The sequence below is a fragment of the Stylophora pistillata genome, chromosome 6 (assembly GCF_964205215.1).
Source record: "Stylophora pistillata chromosome 6, jaStyPist1.2, whole genome shotgun sequence".
NCBI classification, from domain to species: Eukaryota; Metazoa; Cnidaria; class Anthozoa; order Scleractinia; family Pocilloporidae; genus Stylophora; species Stylophora pistillata.
In genome coordinates, this window is record NC_142524.1 from 12906688 (window position 1) to 12919628 (window position 12941).

A 12941-nucleotide genomic window follows, 5' to 3' on the forward strand; every position below is an offset into this window, starting at 1 on the left:
TAAAGTTCGGATGTGACGCGCGATGTCATTGGTTGAAAGGGCGTGCTCTATCAGAGTATAGAACATGGAGTTGAAGCTGTCACACTATCTGCCAATTTGTAACATGACGGACCAAATCCCGAATTTTTCTCTCGGGTTTCTATTCGACCCAGAAGTCCTCTACGACCTAGAAGACGAAAGAGAAAACTTCCTCTCGTGTTTCTCCCTACACTTCTTTCGTGCTCTAGCCGCTTCCTGCGTGCTTTACTACAGAATAGAGCACAGTGAAGGCTTCTTTATTTGTTAATGATCAATATCTGTCTTCTCCATACTGTTCTCTTTATTTTTCCAAAGGCACTGACAAAGAGAATTTGTTTCAAATCCAAGGAATCTTGAGTCAGTGATGATCACTTGCTTCATTCTCGTGAATTTTATGTTTGATTTAGCGATGAAACTGTTGGGAGAAATTAGATGCTAGTCACTCCTAGAGGATGAAGGGTTAAATATCTTGTGGGATAAATGGGAGGGTCTCAATGAGTTTATGGATTTTACAGCTAATGGTTAAGATTCTGGCCATATTACGACTAATCATGATTAGTTTCTTTCCGTTATGGTTACAAGAAAAAATATTGCGACTAACGGCTGAAATTTGTAAATTTTAATAGGTAACGGCTTTCTTTTGGCCGCGCCGTATTATATTAAGACTAACGGTTAACCCCATTGACACCCTCTAATTGCACATATTCATCGCAGCTATGCTGTCGAGGGTTTCTACCATTAGTCCTCGTAAACCGGATACTAATCAGTGGCCGATCCAGGGGGAGGGTCCGAGGGGTCCGGACCCCCCTATCAGACCTGACGCTTACAACTTTGAGACTGATTTTCTTACATCCGCAGGATCGTATATCACTTTTTAACTGGCTGATTTTTTAAATTAATGAATCCAAGTAAACGGTAAGCGGCCAAGGAATTATAACGTGTAACCGCGACTGGTGGGAGGCGGTGTGGGGGATCTGGGGAAGAAGTAATTTGCCTCAAAAGAGTCCAACAGTCCTTTCTGAACCAAAGTTTGGACCCATCCTTCCCCCCCCCCCCCCCCCCATCAAAAATTGCTGGATCCGCTCCTGCTAATGTTAAACACATCCCTTTTGAGAGCAAAGACGACGGATTCAAATTTCTCCGTCATGATATTGAAAGCTCCACAGTTTTCAGGCAATAGTTTTTGTGGACTAACCGTATTTAAGTACTTCTTTAGGATCACTGGTTACTTTACGTATGATGCACGATCCTATTTATGCAATAGCGAAAATCAGACCTAAAGAAAATCAGGCCTGTACGGGATTCGAACCACTGACCTCTGCGATACTAGTGCAGCGCTCTACCAATTGAGCTAACAAGCCAACTGGGAGCATCATACGTATCTAATACCGCAGTTCAAAATATATGAACTTCATATATTCATTGTAACTTGTTAATTTATAACATTGCGGTTGTTTTCAAAACGTTTCTGCAACGTCAAAATATAGGAAATAAAGTAATTATAACAGTTGCAGGTGTTTGTCAAGAGAAGCGCTAATGTACTATAAACCTTATTCAGGATTGATTGACCAAAGGTGAGGTCAAGATGATTGGATATTGGCCGAGTTAGAGGCTAACGTTAAAGGAATTCATATAATGTAAAAGTATTTCACTTGACTCATTATAAGAATCGAGAATGACTCGCTTATTTCGAGAGCCGGGAAAGAAAGCCAGCTGTGTTTGTAGCACAATAAACCCAAGAGGATCGTTTGACGAGGATGTTTTCTTTGTTCTGACTGTCTTTTGTGTCGCTTTTTGCGACTTCTTCGCCAACATTGTCAAAAAGTTATGAGCTTTGTAAGTTCACTCCACGCAGTTTTTCCTTTACAAAAAGCTCTAATACAACAAACTAAATTCAAGAAAATGACTGTTTAATGTGTAATAATAAAAACAAAGGAGATTCCTCGTTAATTATTGAAAATCAACATCATCCTCTCTAACCCGAACCCTCGTAAACTCGAACAATTTTTCGCTTTTTTTGGGATTTTGCGTTGGCAGTGTTCTATTATTTTTTCTTCAATTCTTTCAGTAGGTGATCGGTTTTATATAATCATGTTTGTCGTGAAACGTTCTTGGCAATCGTTCTCAACTGGTGCTTCTCAGTTTTGCTAGCTTTTTCTTGTTTTTATTTCTTGGGCATCCTTCATGCCTCAATTAACTTCCTCATAGAGGGCGGTAGGTAATTTCTAATAAGGATTAAAACATGTTCATCTTCTCTTTATTTGGGTAAGGTGAAAAATTATTCAACTTCGATACGCCGCCACTCTGGTGATTAAAGGCCGACCAAGTCCGTTTACTCTCCACCTGACATTATTTGTTGAAAAGCGCTACCCTCGCGGTCTCGATGAAAGGGTCAACAATTTAAGGCCAAATAATTTATTTCAAGTCGTGTTTACAAAACAGCTGAGAGGTGTCTGTATATTACCCTTTTAGGTTGTTAATTTACGGCAATAAGCTTTTGGGTACATGTATTCCGATAACTGATAACTAGAGATTTGCTTTTCTTGGTCTCTACAATTGGAAAAAACAAATTTGAATACAAAAAATTAAAGGGAAAGAAAGGAAGAATATTTCCCCTAAGCACCTTTAGTTTTATATTTTAGCTGCAATGTATCTTATTAATTTTGTATGCATTGAAAATTCTATTTCAGTGTTTCTAAGACTGAGTTTCTTGAAATTTTTATTTTCTTTTTTTTCTCTGTTCGGACAATAATGCTGTGTAATTGCCGCATTCAAAACGCGCGCCACCAGTGATGTAAAAACAAATACATGATCGTGAATAAAAAAGAAATAAATAGAAACCTATTTGAAATACCATCAAGGGTGGCGGATATAGAATTACCTAAGGTTGGGTAAGATGGGAAGGAATTTCAAAATTGGCCTTTTGGCTGTTTTCGAGCTTTTAATTTACCTATATCGGTGCTCAGCCAAAAATAAAGAGCTGGAGCCGGACCGATCATCTTTCATAATTCATGCGGATTTTTCACCTACTTCTTTCAAGGAAATTTAACTGTGCCAAACGAATTCCCCTTTGAAAACGTATGAAACTGTGATCATTTCTATGCATTTTATTGGGAGACAACGAGTTTCGACATCCAACTGTTAGTATTTGTTTTTTTGAAAATTGGTTTTTTTGTGGGCATTACTCAGAGACATTTAAAAGACGTAGTGCTCGAAAGTTAGTACTAGTTACTATCCGTAGTGCTATTGTCGTGCCGTAAAGACATTACTGGAAACAAGAATTATTTGGTTGATAGGGCTCAAGATGCAATCAGCATGAGTATGTTAACATCCGGGCATATGGCTGGTTGGTTTCACCTCCCTGATGAAACAAGAAAGTAAAGGCTGATAGTTTCTAAAGAAACTGTTTGGGGCTGGGTCGATGGGGTTAACGAAATAATTTCAATATATCAACAAAGTTGAAATGGTAAATTGGCCACCGTTACGATTATAAAAGCTGACGTTTCGAGCGTTAGCCCTTCGTCGGAGCGAATAGAGGAATTGTGGGTTGTGTGTGCTTTTAAAGGCGGAAAAGGAGATAGGTGATTGGTGGGAACATGGCAACGAGAAAAACACGAATAAATTAGTGGAATGAAAAGCGTTGGTTGATATCAGTGGGATTTAGACTGCCGGTTTGAAAGATGAGCTTTTGTTCAAGAGTTTTCCGGCTTTCCGTGCTACCGCTAAGCGTAAGGAAAGACCACAGATTGCCATGTGTTGCTTCAAATGGTTAGGTAAATTAAAATGTCTAGCGACTGGTTTCGATGTGTCCTTGTCATTCCTCTCCACGTCGCGAAGGTGTTCTCGGAAACGGTCACCTAGCCTTCTGCCTGTTTCGCCGATGTAAATCTTTTTGCAATAAGTGCAAGTTATCCAATAGATTACATTGGCGGAGGTGCACGTGAAGTGATCGGTGATCTGAATGGATCGTTTGGGTCCCGATATTTTTTCAGTGTTGTGAATGAAAGGACACGTTTAACAAGAAAATGTTAAGACTTTTCTCATTAAAAGTAAGTCGACGTCTACGATTTTCTAGGCGAAACAGGCGCACTATAAAACGAAAATAATTTCAAAAGATATATTTCGGACGGAATGAATCCTCATAACCGCTGTCGTATGCTCCCTACTCTACGGGGTTCGGAGTCAAACGTGACCAGTTAAGTCCACATATAATTTATTAAGAATTCTCTTAAGCGGCGAGGGTTGAGGAGCCTAATTACCAATTAACTTATTTTTCATCGCAGTTCTGTTGTGAAGTTTATCAGCATAAACGAACGAACTGCAATATAACCTTTTATATATATCCAGGCGAATCCATGCCCTCTGGTAGATAGATTTGCCAGGGCTACCCAAAATTTAGTCTAAATTTTCTTTCCCTATATGATTTAGGTTGCATTTGCCTCGTATCGATTACAAATTAGGTTTGAAGTACGTGGCTGAGGTACAAGTTGGCGGAACAGCATTGATCAGAAAGCGGAAAGTAGCCGCTAAATGCAAGAGAATAAGAATGAGACCGTCCAACAGTAAACTAGGAAAAATTAAGCGTCATCGTTTCCATTTGAAAAGGCTTCAATCCTCTTTCCTTTCTGTGAGCTTTTTAAAAACTCATGTTCACCTGTCTATCTTAGGGCAATTTGTGCACGAGTCATGTTAACATCGCGCCAATTTCTGCTGACTTAGATGGCGTAGTTTGTTTTTATTTCTATGGTAACATGACAGCTGTAATTCAGTTATGTAAACAAGAACACCATTTCAACTTTGTTGATATATCCAAATTATTTCGTTACCCCCACCGACACAGCCCCCAAACAGTTTCTTTAGAAACTATCAGCCTTTAAACAAGAACAGCTCAGTTTGCATTTGAAGAATACAAAGCAAACCTGGTAAACGATTATATTCTTTTCAAATCATATGCATACCTAGCTTTGTGCTCATGTAAACTCTTACTTGATAACCAGAGAGTTGGTATTTCAGTAATATAAACAGGAACAGCTTAGTTTGCGTTTGAAGAGTCACCCGTGCCTTAAAAATCAAAGATTGTTAAAAAATTAACTTCTTTTCAAATTATATGGATATGTAGCTTTGCGTTTATGCAGAAGTTTTGCTGGGTCTGTGGGAAGGTGGCGCGCATGGAAAGATCTTTTCGAAAAACATGTTTTGTCACAATAATCTTAGTTTGTTTATTTTTTTCATAAAATTTACTATCCATACCAAAATCTAACATTAACAAGTTCAGATGTTCGAGTAATACCCTGAAGTGAACTATTCATTCAAAGATGGAAACTAAAGAAAACAGGTTACAACAAATCCCTGACCCCTACCTTCAACAACATTTATATAGGTAGATTTTCTTTGTAACTCAAAAACAAAAAAAAAGAGAGAGACAAATTTGCCCTCAAATTTCCGAAGTAGGTTCATTGTATCTATTAATGGAGTTGAAATCGACGCCTCTCATAATCTATTTTTAATATCATTAAAATTTTGGTACTTTACGTTCATGGTCATCGAGACAAAGAGCTGCTAAATGCTCAACAGTGGAATACGACGAGAGTTCAGTGTTTTTGTCCACATCATGATCCTCATTGAAGATATTTTATATAGTTACACTCATGAACGTAGATAATTTATTTTAGTATAAACCACACAGATAAATAGTGCTTTTCGCGCTTGCAGTATGGCTAGTTCAGAAGTGATTAGCATGCAAGAAATATTTTGACCTCCGAGCAGCAGAAGAGACAAAATCACACATCCAGAGTTTATTTTGCGACCATTTTTCGGTACATCGAGAGAACTAAACTAAATTTATGGTTTCTAAGTGTGTGGCACATGTTAAAACAACAAGTTACAGTCTCTTGTAAAACAATTCCTCAACTCAGCGTTGGTGAAAGTGGTGGCTATTTACCTGTCTCACCTCCACTTCGCTGAATAGTTGTTGGTCATTAGACAGATATTGATTGGTTGCTGTTAACCGCCCAGACAGAAAGAACTTTAATTTTTAATCACAGGAGGTTATCTTCCTAATTAAATCAAGTTCATGATGTGTTGCTATCCACTGATACTATGGGAGTTGGGTATTTATATTTGATTCGTAGCTGACTTGTTTGTACTTTATACTTTTTCTTAGAGCTAGAAAAGAAACAAGCTGTAAATCTGAGCAGTTTTTAGGTTTTCCAAAACCTTGAGACATTTCCATTCATCGTTGGACAGAAACTTGAAAAGAGTATTGTAAAAGCTTTCATCAATATTTATATTCAATACTCCTGGGGTAAAGAATGAATTGCGATCCCCTAAATATAGCTTAATTTATAAAATGTAAAAAATTCATTCCATGTCATTCTTAGAGAAAAATTCGGCCGGGATAGAAACTCATCAAGTGCATCGCTGAAAGAGGATCTTTCAACAATTAATGGTGGGTAGAGTTTCTCTTTTTGTAGTTTTGTGACACAAAAGGTTCCGAGACCTCTCTTTATTTTCAAAACGTGTATTTTAACGCCACACCGAATATGAACGGTTGAGAGTATTAAGAACAAAGAAGGAAGTCTTAAAAACTTTACTTTTCAAGAAGCACTCTTCAATGATTGTTTACTGTAGTACATATCCACCAGACAGAAACGTGCAATGGTGAACTCTTTATGCCTCTTGCTCGCTTGCCAATAACCTAGTGCTGTACACTGTGCATTGCTAGGGGTGAGCTCGGTTTGCTGGGAGAATTCAACGGACAACCTTTAATTGCCGTAATTGGGCCACTCAGTTGAGGGGCCGTTTATTTTTAATACCAAATCAAATTACAGTAAAAACCGGAAATAAAACCTAATCCCAGCAAAGGTGAGGGCAAACACGCCAAAGCCCTGATCGACCCGAGAGACAGGGCCGCCCCACCTGAAGTCCAAGCAATGCACAGTGCCTAAACAAAAACTATTGTAAGAAAACAACGCGGCTAGTGCCCAATGGCGAGAATGATAGACTGAAAGCCAGTATCTAATGTCATGTTAATACTAATGAAATTATTATCATGCTTGTGAAACAGTTGGCCCTTGCACAACCGCCCCTTAATCAGGTCATCCTGGAAGGAGACGACAAACCGTTAAATAAATTACTTTAAGAACTCCACCTACTTACAGGCCAGAGAAAGTGACCCAGAGGGGAAACATTGGGCCATTACCCCAATGTCCCCGAAACTAGCACTACCAAATAAACCTATCGTAAAAGGTCAAACTGCTGGCCCTTGCTCAGCAGCCATTTCTAAATTTTACAGCGGCTTATGATTGCACATTCAATTTATGCTCAGGACATTTGCCATTTTAGAAAACAGTTGGCCCCAGCGCAATGCTCCCAAGTAGGCCCTACCGTTAAATAAATTACTTTAAGAACTCCACCTACTTACAGGCCAGAGAAAGTGGCCCAGAGGGGAAACATTGGGCCCTTACCCCAATGTCCCCGAAAATAGCACTACCAAATAAACCTAGCGTAAAAGGTCACACTGCTGGCCCTTGCTCAGCAGCCATTTCTAAATTACAGCGACTTATGATTGCACAGGCAATTTATGCTCGGGACATTTGCCATTTTAGGAAACAGTTGGCCCCTGCACAAATGCTCCTAAGTAGGCCCTACCTAATCCCTTCAGGGTAACACTGATAATACACTGTGAAGCTCCACAAGGTAATGAACTACATTTGGGTAACCCATTTACCAAGTGGCCCCCGCAGACATCGTTTAATGAAGCATTATAAGAGTGTACTATACTCAGGAGATTTAATATATCTAAATCTAAGAGGTGGTTCATACTCTAATATTCCATATTCACTGTAATATTAAGACAAACATAGCACAGATACCAGTCGCCCCTGCACACCAGATCTGTGCCATGTTTGGGAAAGTCCACTATGTCTATACGGTATCCCCCTGCACGCATGGGCAAATGGTACTGAACTACGCCTGGAAGGCTGACAGAGACCCCATTGTGAAGGTTCATATATATCGCGGAAATGCATTAGAGTTTCCACGTCCAAAATCCTTGATCTGTGGGTCTAAGGGCCGCAATGAACGCAACAGCAGATATGGCCTGAGCTAATTTCTGTTTTGTTTTTTTTTCTTTTCTTTGATGATTTAGTTTGTTCGCAGGCCAAGATGATATTTTCTAGTATGGGTAAAGTAATGGGTAACTGAGTGTCTCTCGAAGGGTTCATGTAACCCGAAATGCGCGTTTGATCATTTCAGATTTAGTAGGGTCAGGCAAAGAAGCTAAACGATGGGAACAAGCAAAATTTAAAAGGCCTGTTAAAGATCATCTCTCCCGCAGGGCGACCTTCCTCCTAAGCAAAATTCTAAAATCAAAGAGGAACGTGTACGTACTTTTTAAGGAGGCAAACGAGCTTCCTGCAACACCGAATCTAGTTTAATGCCTTCAAAAGATAACGTAGTAAGAGGGCCGCAGGTTTTCTCAGGTGCTATGGGAATGCCAACATATGAACCAAGATCAATAAACAGGAGCATGCCCCTCTTAAACAGACCATTGTCAGGGGCAATCAAGTCCCCTATATGAATAAACAATGGCGTAAGGCTATTAGACATCGAAATAAATTATGGCGGAAATTTACCAAAGATCGCACGGACACAAATTACGAACAGTATAAAATTCATCGCAATAAGTGCGCGTCACTACGAAGGAAAGCGATAAAAGAACACTTTTTGAAAAAGTCAACATCGTCTGAGAACCCGCGTGAGTTCTGGAATGCGTACCGCCCATTCCTACATGGTAAAACAAAGCAGGCTAATGATATTATCCTTGAAGAAAATAATGTTGTCATTACTGAGAAGAATGCCGTTGCAGAGCTTTTTAATAATCACTTTATTCAAGTCGCTAACAGTGTTGCACGGATAAATGACAGTGACTATGGACAGGACTTCGAAAATCATCCTAGTATTTTGGCCATTCATGAACATTATAGGGACATCAATACGCCACTTTCTTTTGATTTATACTGTACCAACGGTGTGCAGGTTGAAAAATTGCTTAAAGAAGTTAATGTGAGCAAGTCGAGTGGTCACGACATGATACCGCCGCGACTAATCAAAGCATCGGCAGCTGTGATAGCTGAGCCCATTGCTCATATGTTTAATGCCTCAATTGCTCAAGGTTGCTACGCGAGTGTATGGAAAATGGGGCAGGTGACACCGCTGTTTAAGAAGGGTGATGAATTTAAAAAAGAAAACTATAGGCCTGTCATAGTCCTACCTGTACTCAACAATATATATGAGAAGCTGCTAATAGCACAGCTGGGAGACTTTTATCAAGCGATTCTGTCGGATTCCATCAGCTCTTACAGAAGGTTCTACAGTTGCTAGACGGCGCTGCTAAAGTTAATTGAGGACTGGAGGGCTATGCTCGATAAAGGGGAACTAGTTGCAGTAGTCTCAATGGATCTTTCTAAAGCTTTCGATGTTATTCAACACAATCTACTTTTAGCAAAACTCAAAGCTTATGGTGTGGGAGAGAGAAGTTTGGCACTCTTCAAGGATTATTTTTCGGGGAGACAGCAGAGAGTCAAGATTGGGGACACCTTTTCCAGTTGGAAAGATGTTAAAAGAGGAGTTCCGCAAGGAAGTGTTTTGGGGCCTGTGTTTTTAACATATTCATCAACGACTTGTTTTACTCGGTTACGCAAGGTAAATTTCACGCATATGCGGACGATCATCAGTTATACTCTTCTGATGTCGACCCAGTAGCTCTAGAGAACTGTATTTGTCGGGAAGTGAGAGTTGCAAATAAGTGGTATCGCAGCAATGGAATGATTGTAAATGAGACAAAACACCAGGCTATAGTCTTGGGAAAAACAGGCCACTCCTTCTCTTTTCCATCAAAAGATTCTTTGGATATATTTGGAATAAATATTGACAATAGGTTGCGTTTTGATAATTATATATCAACTATTTGTAAGAAGGTAAATGCCCAGTTCAATGTAATGCTAAGATTTCGTAAACTTATCTCTAAAGATACTCTACTAAGATTGCATAAGGCTTTTATTATGCCACATTTTAACTATTGTTCGTCTGTATGGCACTTTTGTGGTGCACGTAGTACTGAGAAGATAGATACTTTAGACAAGCGAATTCTTAGAGTTATCTTGCAGGATTATAATTCTCCCTATGACTCTCTACTTAGCAAAGTTAACTCCAAATCTCTGTATAAAAGACGCCTTCAGACTTTCTTAATTATATTGTACAAGAGCTTGTTTTTTAACTGCTATCCAGGCTATCTAAAGAATATGTTTAGTTTCCGGTCTGTATCCTATAATCTACGCGGAAATTATATTTTGTCTCTACCGTCTACAAAAACTACTACTTATGGATGGTCTTCACCCCTTTTCATATGTGGCTTCAAAACTATGGAACTCTCTTCCGGACTCTTTTAGAACGTCTGACTTTTCTGATTTCAAGCGCAAGATTCTACAGTATGACTCTTTCTCATAGTTAAATTTTAGAATGTTACAATTTTACATTTACATTTTACATTTTACATTTTAGTAGTATTTAGAATTATACTTGTAACTCGAAGATACTAGCTTATTCTTTAGCTACTCCAAATTCGAGATTAAATAAAGTATATGCATGTATGTATGTATGTATGTATGTATCTAGCTGAGTCAGACAAAGTTGCTTTTCTGGGGCAATAATTAGAAAATCATCCAACAGATGAATGATATGATCTATTTTTAGCCTATGATGGGCGACCCTTTCAACTGCTGTGCTAATAATTTCAAATGTCCTACAAGAGCTTGCACAACCCATAGACATACAGCGGTCAAAGTAAAAGGGGGGGATCACGCCACTGCATACCCAAGAGTCCATAATCATCTGGTCGGATTGGTATGATACGAAAGCATTTTGAATATCAGTTTTGGCTAAAAAAACAACCGCGACCAGCCAATTTGATACAACGGATGGCATCCCTGATAGATGCGTATTTAACTGTGATATAGTCATGAGAAATACCATCATTCACAGTTGAACCCTTGGGAAAGGACAAGTGATGAATAAGGCGAAACGGCCTCTGAAGGAAACTGGCTAGTATACACCCCAACATAGATAAGAAAACTGCTTGTCCACGAAGAAATATTTAGGAGCTTTTTGGATTTAGCAAAGGGCTCTAAGAGAGCCATTGTCATTCTGTAAATTGACTTGATACTTGTTATCTAAAATTGGGTTGGTGATCAAAGCACCCCAGTCCTTAAATTCATTGTTGAGAATCTTTGCTCTGAGTTTCGAAGAAACCGGAGTATTAGTAGGTAAACTTGGAGAGACGAAGAAGGTATTTGGAAAAGTTGGACTAACAGAGTAACCTGAAAGATGTTCCTGGACTTGACTCACAGCGGTCTGGATGACAGGTGTCGACAGGTTTGCACCTTGAGGAGGGGCACCAAAGCCTGGCGCTTCTGTGACGTCATCCCCCTTGGAGGATGTGGCCATAGGAGAAGACGGGGAGGTTGGCACAAGTCATCTTGTGATCTCGTCTGAAATCTTGGTGACCTGCCCAGCAAGTAAGGCCAGGGGTAATAGGAAGACCACCGGACTGCACTGGTTCTCTAGTGGATGTATCCTGAGCGAGAGTACGGTGGGAATGCTGAGAAGGTGGGGGGGGGGGGCAGCACTGACCTTTTTGGTGGTTCTTGACCTCTTAGGTGGCATTATCTGCAAACAAATGGAAAAAGAGGAGGATCCTGCCGATACAATCCTTTCAAACAAAGTAAAAAGGGAAAACAGGCTTTGAAATAATGGACACCCGACTAATAAAATAAAAGGCCGGATGAAGCCATGTCTGACAGAGTCTTTATACTAGCAAGACCCATAACAAAGGCCAAAAGAAAACAATTATTAAATAAATCCTTAAATAATATAAAAGGAAGGGAGATGACAGTATAAGACAATCTGGCACAAATAAGTTATCTATAACACCACAAGGTAGTTATAGGCATACAAAAGATGCAACAGCACAAATGGTACATGAATGACACAGAGTAATAACACTCCCGCCGAGTAAGTATCATGACCCATGCTGACAAAGCCAGAACTGTACATCCCTTACATACATAAGATGAATTGTTACATAAAAAAAAGGAAGAGAGATGACAGTATACAACAATCTGGCGCAAATAAGTTATCTATAACACCACAAGATAGTTATAGGCATACAAAAGATGCAACAGCACAAATGGTACATGAATGGCACAGAGTAAAACACTCCCGCCGAGTAAGTATCATGACCCATGCTGACAAAGCCAGAACTGTACATCCCTTCAATACATAAGATGAATTATTAAATAAAATAAAAGGAAGAGAGGTGACAGTATACAACAATCTGGCACAAATAAGTTATCTATAACACCACAAGGTAGTTATAGGCATACAAAAGATGCAACAGCACAAATGGTACATGAATGGCACAGAGTAAAACACTCCCGCCGAGTAAGTATCATGACCCATGCTGACAAAGCCAGAACTGTACATCCCTTCCATGCACAACCAGAGAGGTGACAACCTGGCCACACAAAAGTAACAACAACTGGGGAAATCAAATAGTAATGATTGCACTGTGACTGTCTCAGTGAGCAACACAACTAGCTGACTGATATTAGGTCATGCCAATTTGAAAGTATCACAACGAGCGTGTAGCTAGTCGTTGGCAACAACTGTAATTTTGCCTAGAGCCGCACGGTGGAATGTTTCCCTCAGGGGACTATTGAGTTCAGCCTTGTTGGTTATGCCGAATATTTTCTTTTATACGTCTTAGGACAGGACTCCGTACAGCTTAAAAATACGATTTGAGTCTTAAGCCTGGAATTGTTTACCTGTGCATGTCAGAAAGTCTGAGTCTCTTTCTGATTTTA